Here is a 16805-nt window from a genome sequence, read left to right on the forward strand (position 1 = left end):
ATATCAGAAATTTACTAAAGAAAAAAATGACTTTAAATATAGCATTAAAGTTAGATAATTTAAAAGATTGGAAAAGATATATAATTAGTGTTAACTAATTTAAAAAAAGGATAGTGCACTTATCAAATGAAATTTCATAGCAGAAAATGTTACCAAGGATGAAGAGGAATATTTATTATTGCTAATATAATTGATTCACCAAAAAGATAACAATTTTAGTGTTTATGTGTCTAACAATAGCACTTAGAAATACATGAAGCAAAATTTAATTGAATTAAAAATTAAGAAATATACAAATCTGTAGTTTTATTTGAATATCATTATTTGAACATTGATACAAGCAGATCAAAAATCAGTAAGGTATAAAAGACAACACTGTCAACCATAAAAAAATTCCTCAATAGATTCAAAAGAATGAAAGCTGTAAAGAGAATCTTTTCTGATTACAATGGAATTAAGTTAAAAATATTAGTAAAAAGACCTTTTCAAAAATCAGGAATGTTTGGAAACTAAATAACATACTCCTGAAAAACAACTGAACAAAAGCAGAAACCAATAGGCAAATTAAAATCCATTATGAACTGAATTAAAAAAAAGCACCAAAACCTATAAAAAATTGAGAGCAAAATATAGCAATGTTTTCTGGGAAATTTTTATGCATAAAGAATTATATTAGCATAAATAAAAGAAAAGTTCTAATTACCAAAATTCCTACATTAAAATTTAGATAAAAAAGAACAACTTAACTGGTGGGCCATCCCAACTGGCACAGGTATCCCTCTAACTTCCTTACTAGGGGCTTGCCCTGTCCCACCCAAGTGGGTGGGCTTGCCAGCTGGAGTTCCCTTCAAAAGCAGCCCTTGCTCCAGGCATCCAGAACTGCCCACCATCATTACCACAATAACTGTGGCCAGGCCTTGCAGGCAGTCATACTAGGGACGACCCTGAAAATCAGTCTCAGTTATGGCCAGAACTCTCATCCAGCTTGGCCAGGGGCCAGTCCAGCCCACAATTGCTCCTGTAGTAGCCACTGCCAGTTTCCAGAGCCTCTGATCATCCAAGTCCACTTTGCAGGTCAGTTGAGGGTCAGTCAATCTTGATGACCTCTGCCAACATTAGCCCACTAAAAACAAATATTAAAGTACCAGACTTCAAAAACTGTGGGTTTGATTGCTGCACAGAACATCTACTAATTAGCAAAAAAAGCATGGATGACATTAGCATAATAAATGATCTCTAATATCTGTCAAGTAAATACAGCAATTAATTGATTGTGATGTACCCACATATCTAAATAGGCACTATCATTGTTGAAATTTGATTACCTACTTTACCAATGTTGTTTTTTTTCCCAAAGGATAAAAAGTATGTTTCTTTTAAGCATGTTTACAGATGAAGAATATGCTTTGTTAAAAAAGTTTGTAGATGGAAAGATTAAGTATATTTGTTAATAGTTTAATCTACATTAACTAAATTGTTATCTGTATAAGGAAAACATACATATTCAAATAACTATATTGTCATTTTAGTTGAAAAAAATTTAATGGATCTCTTTCCTTTTAGATAGAAAAAAATCCCACATACACTGGAGTGCATGCACACTCAGTCACTTCAGTCCTGTCCAACTGTACGGGACTCCATGGACGATAGTCCACCAGGCTCCCCTGTAAATATTATTTTCCTAGCAAGAATGCTGGAGTGGTATGCCATGCCCTCCTCCATGGGATCTTCCCAACCAAAGGATCAATCCTGTGTGTCCTGCTTCACAGGTGGATTCTTTACCCACTGAGCCACCTGGGAAACCCCATACACTGAAGAGTTGGTATAAATTCCTAAAAACAATCCAAGCTGAAGAGTAAGACTTTATCTTTGAAATCAAGGGGAAAAGGCAAGAAAATAAGGGTGAGTTGCACATTTATATTGAAAAGATTAAATGTCCTGTTTACTCTAATCCTTACTTTTTCATAAAGACTTTTGAAAGCACCAGCACTTTCAAAAGTCTTTATGAGAAAGTGGACCGCAAGGAGATCAAAGCAGGCAATCCTAGAGGAAATCAGTCCTGAGCATTCATTGGAAGAACTGATGCTGAATCTGAAGCTCCAGTGCTTTGGCCACCTGATACAAAGGACTGACTCATTGGAAAAGACCCTGATGCTGGGAAACACTGAAGGCAGGAGGAGAAGGGGGCAACAGAGGATGAGATGGTTGGATGGCATCACCGACTCAAAGAACACGAGTTCAAGCAAACTCTGGGAGATGCTGATGGGCAGAGAAGCCTGGTGTACTGCAGTTCATGGGGTCCCTAGGAGTTGGGCATGACTAGCAACTGAACAATAAGAAAAAAGTCTATGGGCACAGGACACCATGTAAATCCTACTACTGAACTAAAGAAATGACATGTATTCATTGCAGATTGAGAAATTACATCTAATTTACTCAAAATATGTCATCTGAAATCAACATATTGGAGCATGAATTCTGATCTTGCCTAGTTTTGTGTCAAAGTAGACTATTTGTCCAAAATAGTCTTTTGGCAAATACATTTACTTTTCTGAGTCTGTTGTTATTTCATCAATAAAAAAGGGATAAGAAATAAAGATTGCTTAAAAAGTAGATTACAAGGATTAAAAACACATAAATAACTCAGAAGAGTCCCTGGTATTTATATCTAAGCACTTAACAAACATTACGTGTGATTGTTGTCATCATGAAGGTAAAGTGCATTTGTACCTTGATTCCAGCTTTGAGTTTATGCTTCTCTCTTGCAGATCACTAGTCTATAAGCCGTATCTGATTAAATTAGTAATATCAAAGAATTAGAATGAAAAGCAAGCATTTCTAACCAAATTTTGGAGATTTCATTCAAAAGGTACATATTCTTGAACTGTTCAGATTCAGTATATGCTTCATATGAATATTGATTATTAAAATCATATGGGATTTCTCAAAAGTATCAGCACTCTTTTAGCTGAAACTCATGAATATCAGGAGTTTATCATGATTCTGGCAAATGTGAAAACAACATAGATGAAAATCAACTGAAACTCTTACTCAAGAGGTTTGCAAATTAATTTGATTCATATAACAGCAGACAGTGCAACCTTTCTTTAATTAAGAAAATCTAGGTCAACAAACATATTCACACATATGATTTATTGTGACTTTATTTGAGGATTATGCAGTTTACAAAACATACTTTATTATTATTTAATCCTTTCTAATTACCTACAAATTCCTTTGGGGGGGCTTTTGCAGTTTTATGGTTTCTATGCAACTGGGGATAGATATATAACTTGCATTAAATGCTAAGGCAATTCTAAAATGTCTGTGTCCTTTGGATTGCATTCTTTTTATTAAACAGGTGTTTAAACGATACTAGGCTATTTATTTTAAAAGAAATGAGCAGCCATGATGGAGTAAATGGTATTTGAAATTTCCTCTTACTCTAACCAACTTTGAAATAAATAAAATGATTTTTTCAGACAATGTGTAACAGGCAGCATATCCTATGGTTCCTTAAACAAGACTGCAAATTATTTAAGTCATGTTATCACACTGGTTTCTGGATTGATCTTGCTTTCAAGACCATGGAGAAGCAAGTATGGATGTCTTGTTGAGTTGAGGAAACATGTAATAGAGCTGAGGAAAGTTGACGTGGGTAGATTTTACAGTGTAAATTATGAGGGCTTTGGGAATCTGCTTAGAGTTCCTCTTGACGCATTGGTTAAATTCTAAGGTATATGTGTTTAGGGTTAACTACCCAGGGTCAAGCAAATAACAATTACCACGAAAAGAACTACTACTAAGGAGCTGTAAATTGACTAATTTTTAGGACTCACTAATTTATATTTCCTCTGAGAGTATATAGCAGTCCTGTTGCTGTATATCTTTAATAGAATTTGTTATTTTGAAACTTAAAAAAGCAGAAGTTTGCTTGATGAGTGTGATATGGATACATTGTTTTGTCAACCTGACAATATAGATGCTATTAAACATCTGTAACATTCAGTGGCAATTTTAGAAGAGCCATGCCTTAGATGGAAGTAAAAAAAAAAACAAAACTTTGAAATGTGTTTAAGGGTCTATATAAAAATATGAACATAATATAGAAAGAAATGGAAATATTGAGAAGAACCTAAAGTAGCATCTAGATTTAAAAACAATGCAAAAACTAAAGTGAAGCCAGTTCACAGAATGGGCTTATATCTGCAGATTTGACACTTATTTTTAGTTTTGACAGGAAAGTGAAGATCACTGCTCTAGAAGACACAGGGTGGAAAAAAAAAAAACCCTCTGAAATGTTAAAGAAGAAAACAGTTCAGCATGGGGAAGGAGGAAGATAAGAAACAGAACTCCAGTGATAAGTTGTCTAATACACTTATACCTGGAATTCTAGCAAAAAAAAAAAAAGAAGATGTAAAGGAAAAGAATTCATATTGAAAAAAAATCACACAGGTACACATCCTTTTTAATGAAATATAGTGTTTCAAATTTAAAATGCACTTTTTATATAACAAAGAGGAAGGGTGTCAGCAATCATGTGCAAAACTACCAAGAAAGTTAAGATGAGGACTCATATTAGGTTTTGATTTACAAATTTAAAGACCTTTTGAACCTTGAATGTAATTTCAATATAAAGATGGGGACTAAACAGATTAGGATAAATGGTGGAAAATTTTAATTTCTCTTTTTTTAACTATGTACATATTATGAAAAGTGAAACTGTTAGTCACTCAGTTGTTTCTGACTCTTTGTGACCCCAAGAACTGTAGCCTGCCAGGCTCCTCTGTCCATGGAATTCTCCACACAAAATTACTGGAACAAGAAGCCATTCCCTTCTCTAGGGGATCTTCCCTGGCCCAGAGATTGAACCTGGGTCACCTGAAATGCAGGCATATCCTTTAATGTCTGAGCTACTAGGGAAGCCATGTATATAATTTCCATGTACTTATTTTTAATGAAAATTGTATGCATTATAATCACTATTAAAAATAAATACTTGCAAATTATACAATATATAACAACATGTGTGTGTCACTTACTCAGTCATGTCCGACTCTGCGACCCCATGGACTGTAGCCCACCAGGCTCATTTGTCCAAGGGATTCTCCAGGCAAGAGTACTCAAGTGGGTTGCCATTTCCTTCTCCAATATACTAAAATAGTTAACCTAATTTAATAAATGTTAAAATTTAATAGAACTCCTCAATATTCTTTATTGTTTTCATTTTGCCTTCCTTGGATACTATTAATAGGTATAATTCTATCATAACTCTTCCTTTCCTTTGGTTTATAATTTTATGACACATGTAATATAAAAAACAGAGCTTTTATGTATACTTTTAAACTGTGTGTAAAGCAAATATATTGCATGAATTCTTGTGAATTGTTTTCATTCAAATATATTCAACTTACAAGTATATGAAGTGCACCTAAGCTGACATGTGTGGCTTCAGTTTATTAGTATTAATTGTGACTGTATAAAGGTGTGACAGTTTTTATCAATTCTTTCTTTGACTGATATTTTTGTCTTTTCTTATTTTTTAATATTAGGAAAGATGATTTTTGTAAATGTCCTTTGGTGCACATGTACGCCTATATATTTGGATTACTGGGTCCAATTTTGACATCTGCTATTATTTGCTGCACATTTTCACATTTGCAGTTTCTTCTCCATTGTAAACTATTTTGATGATGCATGCTTAGTCACTCAGTTGTGTCCAACTCTTTGCTGCCCTTTGGACTATAACTTGCCAGTCTCCTCTGCCCATGGGATTTTTCAGGAAAAAAAATCTGGAGTAGACTGCCATTTTCCTACTCCAGGGGATCTTCCCGACCCAGGGATTGAAGCTGCATCTACTATGTCTCAGCAGATTCTTTGCTGTCTGAGCATACCACTTTAGATTTCCTCTAGTAGAATATAACTGTGTTTCACAGTTTACCTTTGGCACCTCTTGTTTTTGTAACTTAAAAAATGTTTGATGGGTAATAAAAATTTTTATGTTTCCTATTTGACAACTCTCTGTTAAACAGTCAAAGTGACCATCTTTACCAAAATTTATAGGAAATCCAGTTGATCCTCTTTTGTGGGTTGTTATTTTCTTTTACACATATTTTTATACATTTTTTAATCTGTATATCATTGTTTTTAATTTTAATTAATATCTAATATAGATTAAAATTTATATTAATGAAACATGGTTAAGTGTATTGTAACTATATTTTCATGAAATATAGTTGTATTTTAATTTTTCTAGTTGCAGTTAAATACATTTTTATTTTAAATATAGTCAAACTGCTAATACTTCAGTTTAGTTCAATCACTAAGTCATGTCTGACTCTTTGTGACCCCATGGACTGTGGCACGCCAGACTTCCCTGTCCACCACCAACTCCTGGAGTTTGCTCAAACTCAAGTGCATCAAGTCGAAGATGCCATCCAACCATCTTGCCCTCTGCCATCCCCTTCTCCTCCTGCCTTCAATCTTTCCCAGCATCAGGGTCTTTTCCAATGAGTCAGTTGTTCACATCAGGTGGCCAAATACTGTAGTTTCAGCTTTAGCATCAGTTCTTCCAATGAATCTTCAGGACTGATTTCCTTTAGGATGGACTGGTTGGATCCCTTTGCCATCCAAGGGACTCTCAAGAGTCTTCTCCAACACCACAGTTCAAAGGCATCAATTCTTCAGCACTCAACTTTATAGTCCAACTCTTATATCCATACATGACTACTGGCAAAAACCATAGTTCTGACAAGATGGACCTTTGTTGGCAAAGTAATGTTTCTGCTTTTTAATCTGCTGTCTAGGTTGGTCATAGCTTTTCTTCCAAGGAGCAAACATCTTTTAATTTCATGGCCAAAGTCACCATCTGCAGTGATTTGGATCCCAAGAAAATAAAGTCTCTCACTGTTTCCAGTGTTTCCCCATCTATTTGCCATGAAGTGATGGGACTGGATGTCATGATCTTAATTTTTAGAATGCTGAGTTTTAAGCCAGTTTTTTCACTCTCCTCTTGCACTTTCATCAAGAGGCTCTTCAGTTCCTCTTAACTTTCTCCCATAACAGTGGTGTCATCTGCGTATCTGAGGCTATTGATATTTTTCCTGGCATTCTTGATTCCAGGTTGTGCTTCATCCATCCCAGTGTTTCTCATGATGTACTCTGCATATAAATTAAATAAGCAGGGTGACAATACACAACCTTGATGTACTCCTTTTCCGATTTGAAACCAGTCTGTTGCTCCATGTCCCAGTTCTAACTGTTGCTTCTTGACCTGCATACAGATTTCTCAGGAGGCAGGGAAGGTGGTCTGCTATTCCCATCTCTTTCAGAATTTTCCACAGTTTATTGTGATCCACACAATCAAAGGCTTTGGCATAGTCAATAAAGCAGAAATAGATGTCTTTCTGAAATTCTCCTTTTTTTGATGATCCAGTGGATGTTAGCAATTTGATCTCTGGTTCCTCTGCCTCTTCTAAATCCAGCTTGAACTTCTGGAAGTTAGTTCACAATCCAAATACTGTTGAAGCCTGATTTTGAGAATTTTGAGCATTACTTTGCTAGCATGTGAGATGAGTGCAATTGTGTGGTAGTTTGAATATTCTTTAGCATTGCCCATCTTCAAGATTAGATTGAAAACTGACTTTTCCAGTCCTGTGGCCACTGCTGAGTTTTCCAGATTTTCTGGCATATTGAGTTCAGCACTTTCTCACCGTTGTCTTTAAGGATTTGAAATAGCTGAACTGGAATTCCATCACCTCCACTAGCTTTGTTTGTAGTGAGACTTCCTAAGGCCTACTTGACTATGCATTCCAGGATGTCTGGCTCTAGGTGAATGATCACAGCATCGTGGTTATATGGGTCATGAAAATCTTTTTGTATAGTTCTTCTGTGTATTCTTGCCACCTCTTCTTAATATCTTGTGCTTCTGTTAGGTCCATACCATTTCTGTTCTTTATTGTGCCCATCTTTGCATGAAATGGTCCCTTGGTATCTCTAACTTGAAGAGATCTCTAGTCTTTCCCATTCTATTATTTTCCTCTATTTCTTTGCATTGATCACTGAGGAAGTCTTACTTATCACTCTTTGCTATTCTTTGGAACACTCTTAATACTTGAATCATTATTTATTTAATTTTTTTCTAGGATGAAGGCATATATTTAACACGTTTCCTTGTTGAACCATGGGATTCTGACCTGGAAAGCTGATGGACCGCTGAAATCCCTGGCTAAACTGGTTATTTTGAGGTGGCCTTGGTCCCATATGCTGCTGAGCTTGGTTAACTGTTGGAGAGGTTACAAGTCATATCCCTATTGGAAGTGGGCACGTGAGGATGCAGGCTTGTTGTTGAGGTGAGGCTGTACAGGGGGTTTGGGGCCTTAAACAGCCCTCCTTGCAAGTTCATCTTAGGAGCTGTTAACTGGCCTGGGTTGTTCATCTGAGGAAAACTTCTTTGGGCTCCTGAAGCTTGCTGCTGCCAAAGGTATATGGAGGAGGAGAGCGGGAAGTTGTCTGTATGGTGGTTAAAGATGGTCTTGCCTGGAGATGCTGTCATGTTGGGCCAGGTGGGGGAGCATTTCCTACCCTTGATTTGCAGTCATTATGCCAGAAAACTCTAGGCTGGAGGAAGCTGAACAACTCCAGAAGGCAGCTTGTTCTAGCCCAGAGGAACAGGAGCTTGCTTTGGGGCAGTAAACTGGAGTTGGATCCCCTATGGCTGCTGCTGCTGCTGTTGCTGTAGGCTTCTTGCCTGCATCTGTTGCTGCTGCCACTGCTGGGGAAAAATTAGCTGGGGTTATTTGTCTCTTCACTGGGACAGGCTGTACTGGTGGTCCAGAGGAACTAAAGATCTTCAGTCACTGCTGAATATGGAGCCCAGAGAAAAGTGGATCAGTTGAAGCAGGACAAGGAGTCCTAGGCTGCATTTCTGAATTGGGACCTGATGCCATCATGGAATATGACACATTTCCACCCTGGGATAGCATAATAGTTGCAGTGTTGGTCATCCTTATTATCATGGAGCAGCTGTCATGGGAAATCCCATCTCCTTCATAATTTAATTTCTGCTCCCATGGATCCTTTATTTCTCACATCTTAGCTTTGGTTCTGAGACAAAGCCAGGTTGATAGCACCTTCCACTTCCATCTGAATGAAGAGAATTCCCAGATCCTAAAGACACTGATTGTTGCTCTGAGTCAGTATCCATAGCCGCTCCGTTGCTTCCCAGATGTTGAATGCCACATGTAGGGTGTTCCACGACTCTACCTTTCCATACCTTTAGCTTGCTGGATTCCATGTGTAACAAATTGAGTGTATTCTCCAATATTGTGTCCAAGTCCCATTTGAAGTCTTTATCATCTCTGTTTCCTTTAAAGGCCAAAAAATCCACCTCTGAGTCTTCTACTGTTAATGAGCAAAAGGAAATATGTTATTGCTGTTGTTCAGTGGCTAAGTGGTATCCTCCTCTTTGTGACCCCATGGACTGCGGCATGGCAGGATTCTCTGTCCTTCCCTTTCTTCTGTAGTTTTCTTAAATTCATGTCCATTGAGTCAATGATGCCATTCAACCATTTCATCCTCTGACATCCCCTTCTCCTCCTGTGTTCAGTCTTTCCCAGCACCATGGTCTTTTCCAGTAAGTCAGTCCTTCACATCGGGTGGCCAAAGTACTGGAGTTTCAGCTTCAGCATCAGTCCTTTCAATGAGTATTCAGGGTTGATTTCCTTTAGGATAGACTGGTTCGATATCCTTGCTGTCCAAGGGACTCTCAAGAGTCTTCTCCAGCACCACAGTAAAAAAAGCATCGATTTTTCCATGCTCAGCCTTATTTATGGCATGTCTTCTAAATTTGGAAGGTTGTCCAAAACCATGGTGAAAATTATTCCAGAAGCATGTGTGTGTGTTAGTTGCTCAACTGTGTCTGAATCTGTAATCCCATATTCTGTCCATGGATTTCTCCCAGCAAGAATGCTGGAGTGGTTTGCCATTCCCTTCTCCAGGGGATCTTCCTAATCCAGCAACTGAACCCAGGTCTCCTGCATTCCAGGCAGATTCTTTACTGCCCAAACTACCAGAAGCATATGTCCAACATATTCCAGGTGGACAATACAGAAAAAAAATGTTTTTCTTAATTTTTATCATTTATATAAATCATCTTCTAAATCTACACAATCTGGCGTTTTTAGGACTTGTATTTTAAGGTAGCAGCCAATTGCAAACACTGAGCTTAGCCCCAGCCCACCAGGGTGGACCTTGAGCAATGCCCTTTAAAGTGGATGCCCTTGGCCCTCAGTGTAAACCTCCATCCATTGGGGTGGACCTTAAGCAAAGCCCTTGACAGTGGATGCCCTTGGGCCTCAGTGTATACCTCCTTCCACCCTTTCCTGCATCTATCTGTCAAGCAATCGGCACCCAGCTACCCAAAGCCAGACCTACCTGGGACTCAGGGAGCCAGTGAGGAGGGGCATGGGCTAGACCAGGCTAGGGAGGAAGGGGCGATAATTTACTTTGTGTCAAGGAATCCTTTTCTTGCCAGAAGTTTTCAATATATCATTGCATGTTTTATTCTAAAAGTTCCATGGTTCCTTGTCTTTGCTAATATTTAATTCATCTGTAATTGAACTGTCTAAATGGTGTGAGGTAAGAGTTCAATCCTTTTGTATGATTACCCCAGCAGCATTTATTGAACTGTTTATTCTTGCCACAGTGGTCTCAATGTAAGACAAATAAATATCTGTCTCTTTTTCCAACATCTTTATTCTATTACTTCATATCATTTGTTTAACTAAGCATCACTTTTCATGTATTTTTCCAAGTTAATATTTATCAAGAGATATCAATGGCTACACAGAGAAGATAAATGCAAATCACAGATCTATTCTAGGGCACATATGGAGGTGTGCTGTTATGTCTGACTTTTTGTGACCCAGGAACTATGGCCGCCAGGGTCCTCTGTCCATGGGGTTTCCCCAGGAAGAATACATGAGTGGGTTGCCATTTCCTTCTCCAGGAGATCTCCTGACGCTGGGATCAAACCTGAATCTCCTGAATTGCGGGTGGATTCTGTACTGCTGAGTCATCTGGAAAGCCCATGCTAGGGCAGATAAACATTTCTTACTTCTCAAATGACACCCTTTTGAACCCATACCCATTTCAAGACAGTAGGTGAATGTTATCTCCCTTTGAGAGTACAGTGCATTTTCCATACCATCTTTCACTGAGAATTTAACTGAATGGGTTCCATTTTTCAGTAGGTGTTCCAATTATCCTCTTTTCAGGGAGTCCAACAATGTGCCCTGTTTCTGGAGCAACCACTAAAATAGTCTCTTAGTTATCAGTGTCTGTATAGATACCAGAGTAGCTTCAAATCTCTGCTGACTTACTTCTGGCTTCTAGTTTCCTTTTTATCTATGACCACTGAGGTTTCTTTTACTTTTTTGAGCAGTACGGAATAACCTGAAGCATGTAAACCAAAACCAAAGAGGAACAAAATCAATCAACCAAACAAATAATGTTTGCTATAATACATTCCCAGGTGGCACTAGTGGTAAAGAACCCAGCTACTGATGCAAGAGATGTATGAGATGCAGGTTCAATACCTGGGTGGGGAAGATCCCCTGGAGGAGGGCATGGCAACCCACTCCAGTATTCTTGCCAGGAGAGCCCGATGGACAGAGGAGCCTGGCGGCCACTGTCTCTAAGATCATGCAGAGTCAGACACGACTGAAGCAGCTTAGCACACACACATACTATATTCAATATTCACGGGTGTTATGTACTGAAATATTTTTTTCAGTGCATCTTAGAAACCACAATACTAGAATTGGAAGTTCAGAGAAGAATTCTAGGATATTTGATATAAAAGACAGCAGAAAAGGAAGAATTGTTGGGCAGCATTTTCCAAATAGAGTATATTTTTATTTTTTACAATGGAGCATGAATTCTTTTAGATAAAGATGAGCTTTCCAGTTCTCAACAGTACCACATTATTCTCATTTTTTAACACTCTGCATGTCTCTCTAATTTGTTATCTCTCTGGTGCCTAAAGGCATTAAACTGTGCAATACCCAATTTAAGGATTATTTCTTTTCTACATTTACACCACTCTTAAGTTTAAGAGCTTCTACTTGATGATGGAAATAGAAGAAAAATTATATTAAAGCAGACTCTTTTTTTGACCTCTTTGAAATAATAGCACTTGCTTCAAACAGTTTGACCTCTTGTTCATTTGCCTTTCTCTGCAAACATCCCCTGAAGTCTCACTTTTCTTATATTCAACAAGCTCACAAGTCACAGCTCATTCTGAGCTCAGATATTCCTGATATGCTTTTTTAAATTTTTGTCACAGTTTTGTATTCTCCCTTGATTATGTGTACCTCTTCTAATCTCTTACAATTAAACAAGAAATTATTTAAAAAATAAAAAAAGAAAGGAAGGATGTATGGAAAGGAAGAAGGAAGAACGTATAACATCTTGCAAAAGGTCTTTGGGCTTGCTTATGCCACATTTTGAGAAGGGCATGGCAACCCACTCCAGTATTCTTGCCTGGAGAATCCCCATGGAGAGAGGAACTTGATGGGCTACAGTCCATAGGGTCATAAAGAGTCGGACACTGAGTGGCTAAGCACAACATGACACATTTTAGTTAATTATTTAATTTTCTCTTTTATGTTATCCGTGATTATGTGACTAGAATTTTATTTTTGAGGTGTCAATTCATTTTGAATTATATTCTTGTCTAAAGTTTCTGGTCATTATATCAAGGTTATACTTTATATGTAAAAAGTCTCTTTCCAGAGAAGTTTATGAGAACTCTCAAGCTATGCTTAGCATTTCTTTCCTTTATAACCAACATTCCAAATATTCCAGTTACACCTATGTCATAAAATGCATCATTCTTGTTGACAATTTATTTTACTCTTAAGGTTTCAAGTGATTAAATATACCAGAAATTTTTATTTAAACAAAACAATATTAATAGAAATTATCTGGTCCAATGAAATTCTTCAAAGTACTTTTTATTCTCTCAGTGGTGGAACGTTTAGAAAATTCTACATATTTGATAAGGCTTCCCTCATGGTTCAATGATGAAGAATCCACGTGCAGTGCAGGAGCTGCAAGTTTGATCCCTGGGTTGGGAAGATCCCCTAGAGAAGGAAATGGCTACTTGCCCCAGTATTCTTGCCTGGGAAATCCCATGGACAGAGGATCCTGGCAGGCTACAGTCCATGAGGTCACAAAAATTGTATAATACTTAGCAACTAAACAACAGCAACAGCAATGTGTTTGATAAATATTATTAATGAATTGAAACTAATCCAGATTGGGAGATTTGGTCTGAGATATTCTTGACTTACTAAGAATAATATCATAGAACTCTACTGGGTACCTATCCAGCTGTGTGTTAATATTAATTAGTGTTCAGAATGATGGCACCACAAACTAGCAGGATCTTGTTCAATAAGTAATTTCACTGCAGAGGAGCCATTAATCTGATCTCATGGCATCAGACATTATTATATGAAGATTTCCTATAATAAAGCTTGATGTTTTATAATTATTTTTGACCCCAGATAATCCAGTCTTCTGCCTACCTGGATTTCCTAGGCATTTGGACAAACCACTATCTTATCATTGTTATCGATGATAATGACAGGCACACACACACACATATAATCTGTTTTGAAGTGTGAAAGTCCAGGACAACTGCAGAGCAGTCTTTATAAATTGAATTATCAAGGCAAATTATTTAACATTTCACACTTTCTGTTTATCTCTAGTAAAAGACATTTTAAAAACAGTACTTCGTATGCACAAATTTCCATCAAAAATGTTCTAGTGGTAGCTTTCTTTTTTAAAGTTTGAGGTTGAAAGGCTCATTCTCACATTTTTTTTTCCCCCTACCTATTGAGTCCTTATATCATTAGATTCTGATGTTCTGGATAAAAGTCACCGAGTGAGTGTTAGCAATTTGTTTATTATTTTTAATGCCAAAGAGTGAAGCTTTTCACAGCTGAGTAGTTGAGTTAAATAAACCATGTTTTTCGCTCAATAGTTTAGAAAAGTAGTCTAAAACAAAATAAATTTTTAAAAACTGCATATGTTTATTAATAGTCTAGTTAGAGTTCTAGAAAAATCTTTTGAACTAATACTTTTTAACACTTCTTACAAAGCAATATATATCTTGAGTTTTCTTGTGTATAACACATTTCACTAAAGAATATATGAACAGCATAACTAAGAAAAGTGTGAAGTTAAACTTTACTGACAATTCTTTTACACTTTCCAATAAATTCTTGACTGGTAGTTTCAGCTTGGAGGGAACAGGTGCCCAGAGTAACAAATGAAGACCATGGAATAGCTACCCTGGGAAATAGTCATTACCTATTTCTAAAATATCACTTTGAAGCAGGGAAAACCAGGACAGTAAACCCAGTAGAGTGCTTCCTACAGCAGCTGCCACTACTTACCTGCAGGAGTCAGATTTCAGGGTTAGCATAGAGGCAGAGCCAGCAGGAAGCCTACTCCCAATAATTCTTTCCTGCTGCAGAGTTTTACAACAATAGAACAATTAGAAATCTTTGCTTATTAGATTTTCCACCATGTCGCACTTTCATTTTCAGCTCAATGTCTTCAAGGAGCATTGTTTACTTGAGGAGTTATTTCAGACCAAGGTGACATTCTCGCCGAAAAGTCTATAGAATACATTCATGCTATAATTAGAGATTGACTAGGTATTCTTTAAACTTACAAGACATCCTTAGGTTTTATAAATTGATAATTTTGGTTACAATTAGCTAGCTTTACAATTGAAGCTTTAATACCCATATAACTAAAAGTATAAACCTTGGGATGCAGGCTGTTACCAGTACTGGATGCTCCAGAATCGTGTCAGACTTCTTCCTCCGAAACATGCCTATCCACATCCGTTCACACACAGAACAATTGGAAGGAGAAACTTTTAAACCAAAAATTGCAAAGGAGGAAGGAATCAACCTAAGAAAAAAGAACATGAACAGGATGAAAGAGTAAAGTACTAAAATGCAAGGATGCTCCATGTCAAAGAAAGGCAAATGTGAAGGCAGATTAGATGATAGTATTTTTGAAAACTAGGAGTGGAAACAATAGTCATGTGACTGGAATGCCTGATGGGCAGAGGACAAGTGAGCACTGGTGAATTAAACAAAGACTAGAGCCTCAACACTCAGTGTGCCATGGGAGTGTATTTAGAATTTATTTAAAGTGACTGGATAGCTATAAGCTGGTGAGTGACATGACCTGTTGTGTGTTTCTAAAACAGGCCATTCTGGGTTAACTGTGGAAAAGAGAATTTAAGAGGGATAAGACTGGAGACCCACAGACCATTTAGGCATTTGGAGTGCCAATGAGAAAAAATGATGCCTGCTATATCAGTAAATAAAGGATGTTACAGTCATCAAGTCATCACATTACAACCCCCTCAGTGATGCGCCCTGAGAGAACCCAGGACAGAAATAGGATGCCTGCCATCAAGTAGTCAACCTCTGCAGCAACTCCTAGTGATGTATCCTGAAGAGACTTAGGATGTGAAAATACAGGAGAGTGGTCCCAGATAGCTAAGGTCATATCAAAACAATGATTTCAATGAGCCTAAACTTTTGCATCTTCCTATACATATATAAGTGCTAAATTCCTTAACTTGAGATATCTGATTTTCTTTAATTAACAGTAATCTTTTGATGCTCTGACAAACTAGTCTTTGTTGCAAAAATCCCTATGTATCCTGGCTTCGCCCTTTGCTCTTCCAAGCAGGCTCTCAGTGCTGAGAAGTTGCATCCTGGGCTTAAGTCCTCAGTTTTGTGTACCAAATAAAACATAATTCTCAGCTTTTAAGTTGTGAAATTTTTTCAGTTGAAATTACTATTCCATTAACAAATCATGTTGGCTATTCTGAAATAATGAGCATAAGATGAAGAGAACTGAAGAAATTTGAGTCTGATTTATGAAGTAGAATTGTGAGTATTGGGTGTAGAGAGAGCAAGAGAAAGATTACAAAAATTACAGCACTTGCTAGTAAGACTCACTGTAACTTTGACTCCATACTGAATCTGCTTCTGTGACATTAGCTCTTGTTTTGCCAACTTTGCTATATTAGGCATACATAATGGCCTGCCTCAGGGAACCCTGCCCCCCTCTGCCTGACCCTTAAATTAAAGTGCCTTTGTTTAGCTTACAAGGAGATATTCCATTTCACACCACCTGTGAAATATCTGTAAGGAAATTAAACTAACACAACCACCACCACCCCCACCTTATATGTGCCAGTCTAGGAGCTATCTGCAAGAATAAAATGGTCTTTTTACCTTGTTATCTCACCTCCCCCACCTCTGATCCACAAAAGAACCTGGCGTCCAGGCCCCAGCAAGACAGTCTTTTTGAGACATTAGTCTGCCATCTTCTCAGTCATCCAGCTTTCCAAATAAAGTCTTGTTTCTTGCTTCAACATCTTGTCTCTCAGATTTATTGGCCAGCCTATGGTGCAGTGAGCAGATAACAAGAGAAATATCACAAAAATTACAGCAAATTTTGTTTACACCCACCAATATTGTTGCTGTAACAACATTTTGCTGTAAAAGGCCAATAGTAAATATTTTAGTTTTGCAGACCATGTGTGACATTTGTCAATATTTTTTGTTGTTTTACATTGTTTGCAATACTTTTAAATATTAAAAATGTTCTTAGATCTCAGACCATCCTAAAATTGGTCAGGACAGAAATTGACTAGCAGAGTATATTTTGTTCACCTCTATTCTAGATATTTTCATATG

At 37.3% G+C, this 16805-nt stretch overlaps 1 pseudogene; it reads right to left on the minus strand.

Moving 5' to 3' along the window:
- Positions 1 to 8121: 8121 nt before the first annotated feature.
- On the minus strand, positions 8122 to 9869 carry LOC136163982 (nuclear receptor coactivator 6 pseudogene; annotated as a pseudogene).
- Between the last annotated feature and the right edge of the window lie 6936 nt (positions 9870 to 16805).

This window comes from Muntiacus reevesi, chromosome 3, assembly GCF_963930625.1.
Source record: "Muntiacus reevesi chromosome 3, mMunRee1.1, whole genome shotgun sequence".
Lineage (NCBI taxonomy): Eukaryota > Metazoa > Chordata > Mammalia > Artiodactyla > Cervidae > Muntiacus > Muntiacus reevesi.